This window comes from Chinchilla lanigera, unplaced genomic scaffold, assembly GCF_000276665.1.
Source record: "Chinchilla lanigera isolate Chin_1 unplaced genomic scaffold, ChiLan1.0 scaffold00032, whole genome shotgun sequence".
Taxonomy (NCBI): domain Eukaryota; kingdom Metazoa; phylum Chordata; class Mammalia; order Rodentia; family Chinchillidae; genus Chinchilla; species Chinchilla lanigera.
The window spans coordinates 20,199,791-20,217,886 of NW_004955433.1; the positions used below are offsets into that span (position 1 = coordinate 20,199,791).

Here is an 18,096-nt window from a genome sequence, read left to right on the forward strand (position 1 = left end):
ATGCCATGGATGGTTTCTTTCAAATTCATAAAGATGTCCATCAATTAATATAAAGCAATTCTAAAGTTTTAAATTCAGAAAGTCAAATGCTTCAAAGTGTGTATTGCAGGGTACTTTTCTTTATGAAAAAAGAGGGGAAATAAAATATATGTGAAAACATTTTTTGTATTTTGATTTTTATAGTTATGGGAACAGACAATTTCAAATTTCTTCAAATGCAGTTTGCGCTAATGAGTAAATGCATGTCTGCTGAAAATGGATTCCTATTGAAAAAGGAAGTGGGTACAAACATAGGAAGTCATAATTGAGTTGGAGTGAATATTATGTAGGTTTTCACATTAAATCTGTAAGCATACTTAGATGTATTCATTTTTTTCAACTCAGGAAACCACCTAAAAGTAACATCAGTTGTCATAGTAATGAGCATCCCTAGTATTAAGATCTTGGCTTGTAAGAATTTCTTGCCACCAAAAAAAAAGCAAGAGTCTGGAAAACACAGCTGATTTGAATCCCAGGACAGGGAGAGTGTAACATGAACTTTGGTCATTTAACTTTCTCAGAAAGTGTTAAAAGAATTGTGAAATGATGAAGACTTAAAAGAAAAAAAGACCCAAGAGCTAATCCAAAGGGTCTTCCATAGCAAATGTGGATAAGTCCATTACCAAAATAAACAGAGAAAATTATGGATTATAACATTTCAATTTAAATGTGTATGCATTATTTCATTTTGACATTAAATAAATGATAAACACATAAATATATAGCTTTAAAATAAGAAACTGAAGAGAATAAAAATAATGTCCTAACAGTTAAATGCCAGGTTTTAATGGCAACATGAGTGATGGAAAAGGAAATCATTATGCAATTCTCCTCAGTTTGTTCCTTGCAAATGCCTTGGGGAAGGAATGTTGACAAAAGCAATGGTGCATTATCTTAAAAGTCTACCCCGAGGTTTCCCTTATGTGGAAAGGAAAGTAGAAATCCTTACCATAGAAAATTCCAAAACTCACTAATAGTTCACAATAAATGCCACTGCAAGGACCAGCAGTCTACTTTGTGCCTTTTACTATACCTGATGCTTCCTTTGTGCCATGCACTGGCAAGGGAATTATTACTGAATCTCAACTCTAGAAGTACTAGACAACATCACAATTGAGGAGTAGCTATAACAATTTAGCTACTGATTCAGAAAGTCAGTGTTATGTCAAACTAAAGGCAAGAGGCAACTTCAAATTACAAGAAGTCTAAATTATGTAGAAAACTACAAGGCCAATTGAGCTCCTAAGCTATATTTTCTATTAGATGGAGGAGATGATAACAACATCATGGATATGGTACATATCTAACTTACAAGTGGAAAGTGTGTGGATTATTGTACCATGATGGAGAAAAACAGAGTAAGCCTTATACATGATCTTCACTTCATGCAATATGTGTGGTTGAGGTGATAGCTAATAGGTACAATATGGAGGAAAATGAGAATAAAACGTCTCCATGAAAGATATGGTGAAGTCTACAGTAAGTGTTCTACATTTATTTTTCTAAATAATATTATGATTGAATTAAGATGCAGATATTAGCAAGAAAATATTACTTTAAAAAGATGTCTCTTAGTTAAGTAACACTTTTCCCCAAACATGTGTTACTTTAGGTGATTGCTGGTGAAACTTTTAGAGACTGAATGCTCAAACTACAATGCCAAACCCACTCATTTACCTTAACGTGCCAACACTGCAATTAAACCTGCATAGTGAGATTCTAGTTTAGAGCAAACCACTGTTATCTGGTGTTCAGCTGCTGGGAGATTGGGCTCTACTGTCAGCAGTGAGGACTCTGCATGGTAGCTTCTGCACACACACCGTTTCGCTATTTTAGACATTTAAAATAATTGTTATTTTACAGGCTTAAATTGATGAGTATTTTATCCTAATAAACATTTTACCCTAAAGGTTAAACCACAATGATTATTTCTTAATTTTAAAAATAAAAGGAGGAAAGCATTAACAGGCAACCTTTACAAAATAGCAAAAGAACAGTATAGACAATACAGAGTTACAAAGTGGTAGGAAATTAACAATGCTTGTTGTATTGCATATTGATAGCTTCAAAGTGTTTTCTCATGAAAACAGATAGAGATATGAAATACCGATCAAAGTATCATAAAATAACTTTGGAAAATTGGCCAGTGTTTTTATGCTTTGCTGCTATGTGACTGCCTGTATTTATTGTTGCTGAAACTTATGCAACTATACATTAAAAAAAATTGTTCTATATAAATGCATATCTATAGAAAAATAATTCACTTGAATTCTTCAAGTATTTACATATGGATGAGAAACCCAACATATGGACAATTATGTAGAACAAATGTTTTTAAAAAATATATCTACAATGACAAGAATGAAAGTCAATTCTTGATAGTTTACAGTATCAATAGGGATTTAGATGATATCTGATTTTAACATGAATATGTATACATGTTTATATGAATGATGAAGTAATTCTCCATCATATTCTGAAAATTGAGCGTATTACACAGTTCTGTTTCTTCAGAGAAATTTCAAAACAACTTTAATTCCCAATAGCCTACCTAATTTGAAAAACAAGATAATTTCAATTTGTAAAGTTTAACTCACCTTCTTTAAAAGTTAGGAACTAACTTCTTCCAATTTTGCTGTCAACCTCTAGGTGAAATGTATCAAAAGTTTGCATAGTAATTTTTTCCATTAAAATGCAAATCAGTTTTCCTCAGTGACAAATATTAAATTAAAACTCTCATATTAAATGGAGACATGCCTTAATGGTTGCATATTTAAAATCAATCCTATGTTAAGATCTGAGTTATGGGGTTATACCATGAGTTAAATTTGTAAAAATTGTTTCTAATATTATTTCATGCTTGATAATGTGATTTTCTAATGAGGAAGAGATTTTAATTATTAACACAGGTTATTAATTAATATTTCAAGTAAATATTTATTTTTATTTTGAAATCTTATGTATAGGCTTATAATTTTAACAAAGAATAAATCATCAAAGAACTTGACAGTAAAATGGTATATTTCTGCAATTAAGAGGAACCTGAGATCTTGGATATGGGTAGAGTTTATAGTAATAATTTAACTGATATGTTATTGATGTACTAGTGATAATCTGGAATAGCTCAATAAATACCATATCGTATTGTGCATTGGCTTCTGGAATGAAAAAAAAATAAACCGTGATTTTAAAAAGTGTACATCTGTTCAGTGATGAACTTCCTAAAAGAAAATTGCAGCATCCAAAAAGGTCTAGAGTTTGGTTAATGATAAGCTTGTCAGTGTTGTATCAATCAGGACCCGGATGACTGAACATATTTAAGACTCCAGTGTACGAAGAAAATGGAGCAATCATGACTTTTCATCAATGAAAAAGCTCATAGATCATGTTGTAATATCCACATCTGCCCTGCACTTTTGTATGTTGCTCTAATTTTTAAACTCAAATTCTCTACACTTCATTAAAATGAAATTTAATTTTGTTGTCATCCTCAACTTTTATTTTTCTGCTTAACAATGCAAGAGAAAACGTATTTGTTCTTCATCCAATATCTATATATGAAAATTCCTGAATTATAAAAACCTTATTCAGTTACTTATGTATCCTTGAGGTAAATAGCAGCGTTGTTCATCTTAGCACATCAGGTTCATGTGATCAAATTAGGACCAAATCAAATTCAGAAAAAGAATAATACTGTCTGGGAAAAGCAAATCCATGTAACCACACCGTCAGCCTGTCTGATCTCATATATGGATATTTTCTCCAAGATCTTGTAGTTATCCTATATATTTTTCAGCCAAATTATTCTGTCACTAAAATTATGCCTTCATTACAAATTACGGATAACTAGAGGTGTGGAATGATAAGATGCGTGTTTTCCTTTCTGCATGCTTACCTAATATTAGTATCTACAAAGTCTTTGATGAGCACAAACAGAAAGAGAAAGAAATCACTCAGAACCAAGTAAAGAAACTTTGGAGCTGAGCATGTCATTCGGGATTGACAGTCTTTTACACTGTACTGTTTCTCTGAACTACGTAGGACTGAAGCTGAGGTCACTGTACCACTGATCTGTAGCCTCATTTTTATTCTTAAGGTGAGATCATGCTAAGTTGCTGCTATGATTTTGATCTAGAATGCCTTCTTCTCTTCTTTCTCCTATGTGTGCACACTGATTCGATTATGGGGGCACTAGATTCATCAACATGTTCACCTATTGCAGAGCTTAGCAGCTGAACATGCTCTTTGGAGGTGGGTCCTGGTTAGAGGCTGGTCACTGGGAGAATGACCAGAAAGGGTGTATTCTTGTCCTATGTTCCTCCCTTCTTTCTCGGTTTTTTGGCTGCTGTGGTTTAAACATATTTTCATCTGCCATCCTGTTTCTGCCTCAGGGCCCACCAGTAATGAACTGAAATTGTAACGCAAATTAAACCTGTCCTCCTTCAAATTATGCCTATCAGATATTTTGTCCCAGTGATAGGAAAGCAGCTCAGACAGTTGCCCAGGTTGAATATTGGTCAGTCATTAAAAAAGATAAAATTCTGTCACGTGAAGCACAATATATGAAACAGAAGGACATTTTTTTAAGAGAAATAAATCAGAAAAAGACAAATACCCCGTGTTCTCTTTCACGTGGTTACAAATACAAATTAATCTAAGTGTAAAATAACCCCATTGGAAGATGCAAAGGAAGAGTGCAGGATAAGGGGAGGTAGCACCACTTGTACCACGACACAGTTAGAAGGAAGGAGTAAATTATTCCCTACTGCAGCGCAGTGGAATAAATATAGTCCACAACAACCATACTATAAATTTAATGACTACCTAGAAAAAATAACTCAAAGTTTCCAAATATAAAATGATAAACACAGGAGAATGCTAATCACCCAAAATTATTCAGAGCATGTTATATGCATATGTTTGCACGTCACTTTATACTCCACTCTAAGTACAGTTATTATATATTAATCAAAATTATGTGGGACATAAAACAATTGATCTTTAGGGTGATTTCCTAGTAACAGTATTTTAGGAAAACTGTTTTATTTCCTTTGTGTCCTTTCTAGCACAAGCACATTGTCATTGTTTCTCTAACTGAAATAAATATTTCCCTGGTACTAATCTGGTCCCAGGCAAGCCATTGATTGATGGATCGACTGTGTTGTTTTAGTATAAAGACTGCCTTGATCTGAATTTTAACCTTTTCTCTCTCCTTTGTTTACTTGTTTGTTTGCTTTGTCTTCTTGAGACTAAAATTTATATTTGGGAATATTCCTCTTCCTACAACATTCTTTTTCTCCATGTTTATTTTTCAAAGATCACCAAGGCTATGCCATAGTACTTGTTGAACTTTAGATGAATATCTTAAAGATGCATGCAGCAAAAACATCAGAGCATACTGTAGAACAACTGATTAAAACAATGAATGTACTGAATATCTATAATAATATTTGTCCTGCAAAAAATTGATTTTATTAGAGAGGCATCTATGTGATTTTAACTGGTAGTTCTGATCACTTTTTTCTTCTTCACTTCTTCCTCCTCCTCTTTCCACTTCTCCTTATTCTACTTTTCTTTACAGAAAAAGAAAGCTTTAATTGAAAAGGGAGAGAAATTGGGATGGGATTTCAGCTTAGGAAAAGAAAAGCTGAAGCATGCACATCTCCGATGGAGGAAAGTCAGATTGAGCTATATAGTTGCATATTTTTGAGAGCAAATCAGAGGGCAGAGTGTACATTATACACTGTTTGTTTGCCCATAACTCCACTATCATGAATTTAGTTCAGTGGAGTATGTTTCATAATTTAACCCAAGCAGAAATTCATAGACTGTGTATATAACTTGTACGCTGTGGTGTAAATAATTCACAAAATTATGCCTAATACCAATACACTATGTGGACCAAGAATGCAACAAAATCATATTTATTAAAACATTCTGTAGGTTACACTTATGAGAAATAAGGAAAATGGAGAGAGAGAGGGAAAGAGAGACAGACAGATAAATGCATGTAATGTAAATTGATTCAAATAATAAAAGTTGAGGACAAGCAATTTTGCATTCAGTGTACTAATAATTTTAGATACATGCTTTCTTTCCATACTCAAGAGAAACCCATGAAACTGAGACTCAAAATCATTAGGCAATGTTCTTATTTTATGAATTTAGACCATGATAGTGGCAGGATACAAACCAAGACATTCAATATAGAATTTATATTCTCTACATGTCCAGTGATGCAGCACAATTTTTCTGCTCCTGAACTCCCTGCAGCCTCTCTGAAATCCTGGGAATATAATCACAAGGAGTTAAATCCTTAGTCTCTGCTATAGTTTGGAGAAGGCTTGAGCATTCTCCTCAGAGGCTGATGGAGAAGCTTGGTCTGCAATGTGGCAATGTTAAGTAGTAAAACTTTTAAAAGGCAGAGCTTAACACAATCAACAAAACCCCTGGGGTACTACCCTGAGTCTCTCAGAGTGAATTAGTACCCAAGAGACAAAACTGTTAGGAAAAATTAAACCTAACCTCTAAAATCACTCTACCTTCTTGTCCTGCCTCGTGATCTCTCGTGGATATGCCCTCATCACTGCAATGCCATGTGTCAGGAGGCTCTTATTAGACTCAATAGCTTTCTCTTTTTACACGTTGCCTAGCATGTGGTCTTTTGCCATGACGATGGGGAATGGACGGATATAATCTCTCACTAGTCTGCATTCTTGTCTCTCTTCCTCTCCACATCCCCTGACTTCCACACTTGACAATCAAGATGGGCATATCTGAGCAAATTTATGTTTCAATGAGCCAAATAGGTACAGTGCTAATTGCAATAACATCACTGTTCTCTTAAATACTGTAGGTCATTTTCATCTATAAATTCTGCAAGTAGAGGCTGAGAAGCCCAGGTACTGTTTTGTTTTAAATTCTATTTTAGTTTTTCTTTTAGACAGTTGTATTTTAAAATCTTGTAGTCTGGTTAATTGGTTAATTCCAACCAATTCCAACCAAGGGTCCAAATATATTCTGGGTGTATGGGGAAAGGATAAGTGAATGAAAGAAATAATTGCAAGCATGATAATAATCATGACATATGAATGCATTTCGAGAGGCTCTTTCACACTGGAAATTTCAGGATAGCTTCTATCAATCAGTGTGCTAATCATGGAATACCCTAATCTGTTTTGTCCTCAAGAGTCCGCAGGAAGATTTATAGTTAAGAAAGAAATAACAGAAAAATGGTGAGAGAGAGAGTATGTACCTATTGTAAAGAATGGCAAATGGGATTTGTACAATGAACAAAAAGAATGTATACCTTTTTATTGAATGTTATCTACAAAAATTATATTTTTGACAAATTTGGCAGTCAAAAAAGAAGGGATTTCTTTGTGTTAATGAATTTGGCAAAAGTGACCACAATATATCAATATAAAAAGCCTGAAAATATAGGTGAATCTGAAATGGGAACTTTCATTGTCTTTTGGGAATGTTTCATTTAAACACTTGTGAAAACCGAGATGCAGAAAGTAAAATATCTGTGGTTGTTAGTAGTAATGATTTTTAAACCAGGATCATTAACCAAACAGATTTCTGAAAGAACCGGGGGTAAATGCTGTTGAAATAGCACACACGTTTAGAAGGATGGTGAGATTGAAAAAAGAATAAAAGAGAGCGAGAAATATTGACTGCTGATTGAAGAGTTCAACCTCAAAAATATTGACTTGCAACTTTTAAGTAGATGAACTCTTAGGGGAAGACACACAGAAAGAGTCATTGACCGGGATCCAAAGTCTTAACACATTCTTTCTTTTAGAGAAGCAAGACTGAACTCTGAGCTCATATTGAATTCACAGGAGCTTTCAGGGAGTTCAGATTAGCACATCAGGGGGTAAAGCAAGATCAGATTGTGGCCTTTTAATGCTCTCTGTGTTCAGCGCTTTAGAAGTCAGTGGGAAGGCACAGTGTCGAGAAACTCAATAGGGGCAATGAATGAGGAGCGTGCATCTGTATCCTTTTTTGCCTTGTGTGGCAGACTAAACCCCTGTATAATAAATGAGCTAATTTATCATTTGCAACTCATTATTAGAAATCATCCTGGTAAGCACATTATTAATAGTGTATTGTGTGTAACTTTTTGATAACTCCCCAAAGTGCTCATGTTTTCAACTGTGTTTGAAAAAGACAACTCAGATATAAATCCAACTGCACATTTTCTCCTTTTGAAATAGGATGCAACTTACTATCTCTGACCTCAGTCCTTGAACTTCATAGGATAAGAATACTATTTTATAAGATAGTCATGAATAGCACATGGAATGACATGCTTACAGCCCCTACACTGGTATTTGATGTGAAAAGATAGCTCAGTACTTGCTAGGTTCTTTCTTGTTTTGTTTCATTTGCATATTGCTAATAATAGAAAGACTAAAATGTGACAGTTTTTAAAGGTAAAAGAATATAATAAATATAAAATTGATCTATTTGGTCATTTTGTTAATTCAATTATTTAAAACTAAGTAATCAAATACTAACTGGATTGCAAAGATTTTTAATAAACTAAAATAGAGCTATCTTTGAAAGAGTTCCATGTAATTTCACTGAAATCTATTTAGGTGTCTGTGAGATTGTAGATATTTCAGAGAAGGTCTCAGGTTCCAAAATAATATTGCATGGGTAAGGATCCAATCTCTTTTTGATTCTAATATTTAAAACTTATAACCTGGGGCTGGGGATTTAGCTCAGCGGCAAGGTCGTGAGTTCGGTTCCCGGTACCGGAGAAAAATCAAAACCAAATTAATGTTCATATTTCCACACAATGACTATCAATTTTTGCATTGGTTGAGGTGAAGGATGATACTGTCTTACCTGGTTTATTAGAAATGAAGACTGGAGGAAACTCAGGCAGTTACTGGATTGCTAAGGTTCAAAACCAGCACAGTGACAATGCTAAAGAGGGAACTGAATTAAGGGAAGAGGAGAAGTTCTGAGTTTGTGTACTAGGTATTTCACTGCAGGTACAGTAAGATTTCACAGTCATTGAGTTTGCATGGCTTGCACCATATTATCTGAAAGGGTTATAAGAAGTGCACCTCACAGTGATTAGAGTGATACTTGAAAGACAAAAATGAGCACCAGTTTGCTTATGTGGCCCCATTCCACCTCCTCCTTACTTTTATTCAAGATTTATTGAAGACTGAAATTACAAGTTTTGTCATGTGCCTCTCAGTAGCAACTCCTGAAGAGTCTTATAATTAAGACTGAAAGTAACAGATGCCTTTCTACTTAGGAAGAATTTGATATATGAGAATTAGGATTTCATTCACTCACCTTTGCAAGCTTAGAAAAACTATTACAGATTCCAAAACATTTGATAGCCAGAGATCTTGTCTCAGAAATATGTTCAGGGTGCACCTATGCCAAAAGAATGCTTAACAATTCAAATTATTTTACAGGTAGGTCCGAATAACCTACCAGGGGCTGGGGATTTAGCTTAGCGGCACAGTGCCTGCCTGGCAAGCGCGAGGTCATGAGTTAGATTCCTGGTACCAAAAAAAAAACAATTCTGAAACCAAACAACGTAACAAATATTTACATTCTGAGGATTTAGTGCTCATTTTAAAATTGCATGCAAACAAAGGAAAACTGAAACATTTGGATTTCATGGAGCAATTTCTCAGTTACCTATTTTAATGCTGCTGTTGAGAATAGAATCCTAATGATCCAAGAAGTACAATTCATTTCAAACTACAACCGATAATATCATCTCTCACAGTTTGATCTCTGCATTTGTGTTCCCCTGACCTGCTAACACATGGAAAATTTTCTAGGTGGGTATATAAGTGCAAATTCTCCATGTTCAGGCTGGTTGTTCTCACATCTGGAATAGAATGGTCACAGTACTGGTGAAAAAACATTTCAAGGTTGCTTGAGAAAGGTATTGACAATTTCAAAGTATACTGTGTCAGCAAAGTGCAGGAAAATCAGACATTGTCAAGCTATTCTCAAACTGCTGTTCTTTATGCATTTGAACACTACAGTCAAATCAGAATCCTCATGATACATGACTTCCCAGTTTGTCAGAAGTGTTTATTTCAATTCTTATACATTAGATTCACAAATAATACTTGTCCCATTCTGCTCTTTGCAAATAAGAAATGAGATCTTTTTTTAACTTTTTTCTTTTAAAGAGAGTACTCTTTAGAGAGTGACAAACAAACAAACAAACAAAAAATACAACAGTAGAACCATACCAGCATCATGAACATAATCAAATCAAAGCAAGAACATTCAAAGTGATACAGGGTCTCAAAACAAAATAATACAAATCAACAGTGGTTGCTACATTACCTATCGCTATCCTCAATTACATTTCTCAGATTACCAGATGTAAGAATGAAAGATTGCTCAAACCATTAAAGAGAATAAGAAAATAATTCCTTGATAAAAAAGTAGAGGTAATACAGAGTTTCGCTAGACAAGATGGTAGGAGCTCAACATTGTAATTCCATTGCATATTGTTACTTTCAAATCAGAATACTAAAACTAGACCCATGTCTTTCACCATGCACTAAATTAAAGTCAAAATGGATCAAAGATATAACTATTAAAACAGAAACACTAAATTTATTGGAAAAGAAAGTAAGTGAAAATCTTGACAGCATTGGGGTAGGCGGAGAGTTGATGAACAAAAACCAAACTGCTCTGGAAATACTTTAAAGAATCAACAGGGATCTCATCTTATTGAGAAGAACTTAGATCTTAAAATGGTTTGTACGTTTATAGTACAAGTTTCAAATGTAAGAACTTAAGACGTCACCACTATATCCTAAAAGTAAATAAAACAACTGAAAACATGAACAAAATTCTTAGGTCTGTAAGAAAAATGAGGTCATAGGGCAAAACACTGCCCTCTATATTTTAAAGGTATTCAAGAATACAGAAAATCATTCTATCTGCACAGAATTTCATGAACTGAAACTTCTACTGATTAAAAAAACGATACTTGGCTTCATTTTAATGCTCATATTTTTAGCAACCAAAGTCTCCTGCTTCAAACTTTCACAGGTCCAAACTTTACAAGTGTTTCCTTTCAGCAATGTTTTTTCAAATTATTCAGCGTTCTGTTTTGGTCCGGTTTCTCATGGCAATCATGGCTAAAACACTTCAGCAATAACCATGCTAGCCTGCCTTAAAATTTCCTCCACTAGATTAATTAGTCTGCCACTCTTATTATTAGTCCCCCTCAAAGTTGCAGACAAGAGCAATATATAGACAAGTTTTCTGCCAGAGGATAATACACATCTAAGTCTTGAGTCTAAATGCCAGTGGAACTCTTATTTTCAAATGAAATCTTCTGATCCTGGTCTTCACTGTCTGCATCTTTATCAACAGTCTGGTCTTTTTAGTTCCCTCCAGAATCTCCCATTAATTTAAGCTTACAGATGATAGGACTTCCATAGCTACCTTCTCCAATCCTTTCCAAAGTCCGCTCTTGGACATGTGCCAAAGGTTTTGAAACCATATTGTCAGGTATACTTATATTCAAAACCCTACTTCTCTGGTACAAAAAAGTTTACCTTAGTCACTTTTTTGCTGTTTTGCAAAAGACCTACAACCTACAATTTCAAGGAGGAGAGGTTTATTTGTGCTCATGATTTTAAAGATTTTGGTCCATAGTTGGCTGGCTCAAACACAAAACCCTCATGGTAGAAGGGCCAGCCCTGCAGGACTGCTGCATGGTAGACAGGGAGCAGAAAAAAATGGAGACACAATGTTATGGTTTGCGTCTATGTTCCCCCAAAGCCTCATGCAGTCATGGGGCTGGCTTTTAGAGTTGGTGATTGATTGATTAATGGTCCAGTGTGGGATTATGGGTGTGGATGCTACATGCCCTTGGGTGGGCAGCCTGCTATTAAAATAAGAGAGGAAAAGAAGCTTACACTTGCTGACCCTCCCCATTTAGCTCTTGCTGCTTTTGCTGTCTTCCTTTGCCATGAACTGTTGGCCTCTTCCATGTACCACTCTGCTTTGGAGTCAGCCAAGCATGGCCTGAAACCTCCACAGACTGTGAGCTAAATAAACCTTTCCTTCCTTAATTCTAGGGGGTCAGCTACCTTGTCTCACCAATGAGATAAAAGTAACCAAGACACACATCCTTTGAGATCACATGCCCATGGACCTGCCTGTTCTGACCAGATCCCACCTTCTATAGTAAGTCAGCTACAGTATTATAGAAAATGCCTCCCAGGGGGTGTTGGTTGTCTGGCAATGTGAACCTCTAGGATACTCCAGTTTCTGTTCTTCTGTTGCCCAAGGAATCTCCTGTTTATTTCAGTTTCTGATACATTTGCTTCCCAGAAAGGGTTGGTTCCTGGGATGCACATTGTAAAAGTCAATCCCCAAATGACAAACCACTGTGCCTCTGTACTTCTCCTCTGACACTCCATAAAAACCTCTCTCCCTGAGGCTTCTGGGACTGACATTTTCAGGAATTATCCCACTTGGGTCCACTCACGTAATAAAGTTGATTCTTGCCTCCAAACCTCGGTGTCATTCGGTTCTCGGTCAGAACTTTGCTGTTACGATTGTTCCCCCCCCCCCCGATCCAGTAACATCCCAAACGCTCCACTTCTGAATACTTTGGGCTGGGAGGGGACATCTAGATCTAAAGTTTATCAAACTATAATTGATTAATTTTTTGAGTCTCAGTATAGACGAGTCCAAGTGTTAAATCAGCCCCACACTTTTTGGAAATTTATCTTCAGGGGCACAAGCAGATTCTTACAGAACATGTTGCTTCTCGTACAGGAAGGTGGAAATAAATTATGTTAAATTAATCCAGTTGTTCTTAGCAAGCTCTGCCCTTAAGAAAAAAGAAAAATCTTTTTAGCCAAATTTTAGCCTGATGGAGATTTCTCATAGCCATCTTGATCCAGGGAAATGTCTAACTCCACAGAGATTCAACCTTCCATTCGGGAGAATGAAATTGCCCAAGTTTAGACCATATGAATCATCCTGTCACACCTGAGGGGTGGGAACTTGGGGGGTGCTGAGAAACACTGTCAAAATTCATGGTTCAAAGACAAATGCTAAGTAAAAGACTGAGGGTTAAGACTTGTTCTATAGAACCTATAAATCCTATACTTATGGATAAGAAGTAAATATTGTGAAGGCATCAGTTCTTCCCAAAATGGTGTATAAATGTAATGGGATCCCAACACAAATTCTACTGCAAACTATAGGATTTAATTATTGGAATAGTGATTCTAAATTTTATATGGAGAGGCAAATAATCCCAAAATACAAGTAATTAAAGGAGAAGAATGAAGGCACAGGACTGACATTACCAGATTTTAAGGGTTATAAAGTGGAAGTAATATAGTTTAACATAGAAAAAAGAATAAGTAAACAGATCAATGCAACATAGTAGAATACAGAAGTAGGTCAACTAATTCTTCATAAGAAGAAGAAGAAGGTGATGCAATTGAGAAAGAAATGATTTTCTTAATAAATAGTGCTGAATATCTAAGCGTTCACGTAAAATACAGCTCGAGGCTTAGAATATACTACTTTTTCGAAAAATAAATTCACAATACATAATAAACGTGAATGTGAAATACAATAAAACATCTAATAGATTACATAGGGAAAAAGTCTAGTTTTCCTTGGATTTGACAATACCTTTCTTAATAAAACACTAAGGCATGATCTGTTAAAAAATTGAAAATCTGCAGTTAAATAAAATTATGTTTATTTTCTGTAGAAGATACTGTGAAAAGAATTGGAAGACAAGCCACAGTTTGAAAGAATATGTTCTATTTCTAAAAAAAAATTCTGATGAACATCAGTAATCAAAATATTCAATGAATTCTTAGAACTCCACATTAAGAAAGATACAATTCCATATAAAATATGAACATAAGTCTTGAATGGCCACCTCATCAAAGAAGGTATAACCATGGTACATAAATGTATGAAAAGATACTTATATTACATCAGGATAATGCAAATTAAAATAAAATTTGCTACTTCTATTTAATGCTGATGGGACTGTGGAGCAATGGGACTCACTTATTGTTGGTGGGATAAAATGATGATACAGTATCTTTGGAGAACATTTCGGAGAGTCATACAAAACCACACATAGTCTTCCTAGGAAATCCAGGAATATACTCCTTGGTATTTACCCAAGGGAAGTAAAAATTCATGTCCCCAGAGAAACATGAAATTGGTGCTCAGAGCAGATTAATTTATGATTTCCAAAACTTACAAGCTACCAAGACATGGTTTGTAGATGAGTAAAAACATTCAGCATACCCGGAAAATCATATATCATTTTGTTCTGAGAAGAAATGTTACTAAGTTATATAAATATATTGAGGAAATATAATGTACATTCATAAGAGAAAGAACTTAATCCTAAAAGATACATATTAAATGACATGACATTTTAGAAGAGTCAAATCTATGAAGACATTAGAAAGACCAGTGGTTACCAAGGGTTAGGGAAGAGGGAGGAATAAACTGATATAAGGCCGGATAAGAATGCACCCTTTGGGGCTGGGGATTTAGCTCAGCAGCAAAAAGCGCCTGCCTGGCAAGCACAAGGTCGTGAGTTCGGTTCCCGGTACCGGAGAAAAACCAAAAAAAAAAAAAAAAAAAAAGAATGCACCCTTTAAGACATAACAATAGTAGAAATGATTTTTTTGTTTTTTGTACTGGGAATCAAACTCAGGATCCTGCGCTTGCCAGGCAGGTGCTGTGACACTGATCTATATATCCTTGACCCTTTTCAATAGTAGTTACATGTTATTATACCTTTGTTTGCACTAATAGAACTTAGTACACAAAAATGAACCTTACTGTAAACTGTAGAATTTAGTTGATAGTGATATATCAATACCAGTTCATTAATTTTAACAAATCTACTGCTCTAATGAGGAATGGTGATTGTGAGTGAGGCTGAATATATTTTGGGTAGGGGTTATACAAGAACGGTTTCTAATCTCTTGTAAATTTTGTTGCAAACTTAAAACAGGTCTGAACAATTAAAATTTTTAAAACATGCATGTGTGTATTTGCACACATCACATTGTGTGTATGCTATATGTAGAGAGAACCATGGAGAGATATATCAAGACCAAGAGGAAGAGAGACTCAAGCATCTGAGAATGTCATACTTGGTTAATGAAGATCATTGAAAATGCTTTGTAGTTGATCGTTTACAATAGCGTAAAAATGTGCTGACAGAACATAGGAAGCAATCATGTACCAACTTACTCCTCCTGAAGTCATGTGATCTTTCCCAAAAATGTATTTTTCTGAAAACAATCAATTTTTTTTTTGTTTTGTTTTTGTTTTTTTCTCCGGTACCAGGAACTGAACTCACGACCTTGCGCTTGCCAGGCAGGCGCTTTGCCGCTGAGCTAAATCCCCAGCCCCTTGAAAACAATCAAATTTCAATATGCCATTTAATGTTAGGTTCAGATGCCAACTCTAAAACATATTCTTGGTTTCGTCTTTGGTAATAGGTTTTTCTTGCTCTGGTCTTGCTCTAATTATACTAGTCCTGTTCCAAAGAAGTTTAGTGAAAATCAAAATGAACTGCAGTTTTGGCAGTTTTATATGCTGTTCATATATATTTTATATATGATTATATGGCTATGTTATATATAATGTTTACATAATTTATTTCTCTATTGTAATAAATATTCTACTGTGCTAGAATTGATGTTGCTTCTATATTTGTCTTTCTCACTAGACTTGTAAGGCTTTATGGGATAATAGTCATTTTTTCTTCTTCCAGTTGCATTTAAGGAGAGCACAATATCATAAAATATGATTGTATTTGATGAACTATAATAGTTTACAAACAGCTTACATGTACATTAGGTGTTTGTCATTCTCCACTTGATATTACACTCAGTGGAATATGTGCCATTATTTTAATAGTATTGATAGCTTTCCTGTGGTCATAGCAACCTTTTATAAATCTAATGGAAGGGCTATGATTCAATCTCATATTGCCAGAGCCCAAGTTCAGTGTATGTTTGCTTATGCCATGCGTATTTCAATGTTTGCTTTCTGAGTAAATCCACATTATATATATAACATATATATATAACATATATATATATATATATAATGTATAATTAAATGTAAGTATTGGAAATTTGAAAGAATATGTACAGCAATTTTCTAAGAAAAATAGATAACTCGAACATTTTTGGAACAGGGACCATGCTTTTAGACATAAATGTATTATATTAATAGACACTGGTGGGATTGTGGAATGGTCCTAGCTTCTGTAATGTTCACTTTTCTTGGGTTTAATTATACATGGAAAATGCAAATCACATCTTTCTGAATGTACACAGATTCCACAAGAAAACACAAGTGCATTTTCAAGAGCGATTTTAATTTTCCTTCTTTTCATCCTAATTGACAACATTCATAGAAGGAGCACAGTTTGAGCAGGAAAAAAAATGCAGAAAAATTAAACAAAAAGACATTCTGAACTGTATGATGCATCTCTTCTTTCATTAAGAGACTGAAATATTGTCAGTGCCCTTTATGGTCTTAATTAAGTATGTCAGTATAATACTTAATTGAGAGCAATATGTAAATGATTGTTTCTTCGGAAGGCCAAAGCTAAGTAAACACAGCATTCTGCAAGTAAACATGTGATTAAATATCTATGCCAAAGTCTTGTGCAGATTAAGGGAGAAGGTGCTTTTTATCAAAATCTGCTCCCACCATTTTCATGGTTAAGAATCTGTATGAAAAAATGCTAGGAAGTCATCACTTTTTATTTAATATCAACACACAATGCTTTTTCTTGAAGCAAATTAATGTGACTGATCCCAGTGGCCAGCTTATTCCACATCTGTTGTTTGTTGTAGGAGGGAATGCATCATATTTCTAGACACTCAGAACAAGTCAACATAGAAGTTAATAAAAGATTGAGAGGATGGGCGATATCCTCATTAACTATCTACTGCATTTCTCTGATTTTATCCTATGGATATAATAATCTTTTACTGACATACCTTTTCCCTTTTGTTATAGTTTGGCTGTATCGTGTGCCCCGAAGTTTCATGGTTAAAATCTTGGCAACTAGCTATGGCACAGTTAAGAGGTAGAAGAAACATTAACAGGAGGTGGAGCCTAGAGAGAAGTTTTAAGTCATTCGGAGCATGACTTTGAAGGGGATTGTGGGAACACAGCCTCTTTATTTTTCCCTCTGTCATACAAAGTCATGAGGACAGCAGCTTTGATTTAGCAGTCACTCATTTCCTGCCATGACGTGGTGCCTTCTCAGATAGGCCCAACAGCAACAAGGTCAACTAACCACGGCCTAAACCTTCCCAAGCTGTGAGCCAAAATAAATCTTTCCTTTTTATGAATTATTTATCTCAGAAATTTGGTATAGTAACAGAAAAGCTGACTACCAGACCCAATCTGATCCTTTAAATTTCATTCATTTTCTGCCTCTGTGATGGTTTATGATGATTTCTTAGATCTGCCAGAGATAAATTCTCACTCTCTATAACTTATTTTAGTCTAGTTAATGTAATACAGTGTCATTAATTTGCTCTATAGTATGATCTTCAACTTCTCTGTGTTCATTCATAAACTTGTGATTTAGCATGGTGAATCCACTGTTATTCATACTTTATGGCCTGTTCTCCCAGTCCCTTTGAATCTCAGTAAGTATGTGATGGATGCCACCAATAAAATTTCTTTTGCATGATACATTTATTGCTAAGTTTATGAGATATATTGTTCATAAGGTTCATATTACATGTTGTTTTCAGAAGATATTCACATATTCATTACACAATATCTTTAACAAGAATGAAGAGGTTTTCTAATTATGCAGGGATAGACAGATATGCTTTTGACCTTATATATCTTAAATAGTTGATGACAATTTGTACATAACATTTCTAACTTTTCATATGATACTTACCCAATCTTTTCTTCATCAGTAAAGATAATTCTGAAATGATCATCCCCTTGTGAACTTGATGAGGGTCAGTTGAAAAAGAAATAGTAATTACT

General features: G+C 34.8%; 1 long non-coding RNA gene across 2 annotated transcripts in view; it reads right to left on the reverse strand.

The window, feature by feature from the left end:
* The window catches only part of LOC102018317, a 50,450-nt gene extending 32,366 nt beyond the window's left edge, over positions 1-18,084 (reverse strand). For both annotated transcript variants that reach the window (XR_261601.2, XR_001234715.1), the window contains exon 1: positions 18,005-18,084. This is a non-coding gene — a long non-coding RNA (uncharacterized LOC102018317). The remainder of the gene's footprint in view (positions 1-18,004) is intronic.
* Between the last annotated feature and the right edge of the window lie 12 nt (positions 18,085-18,096).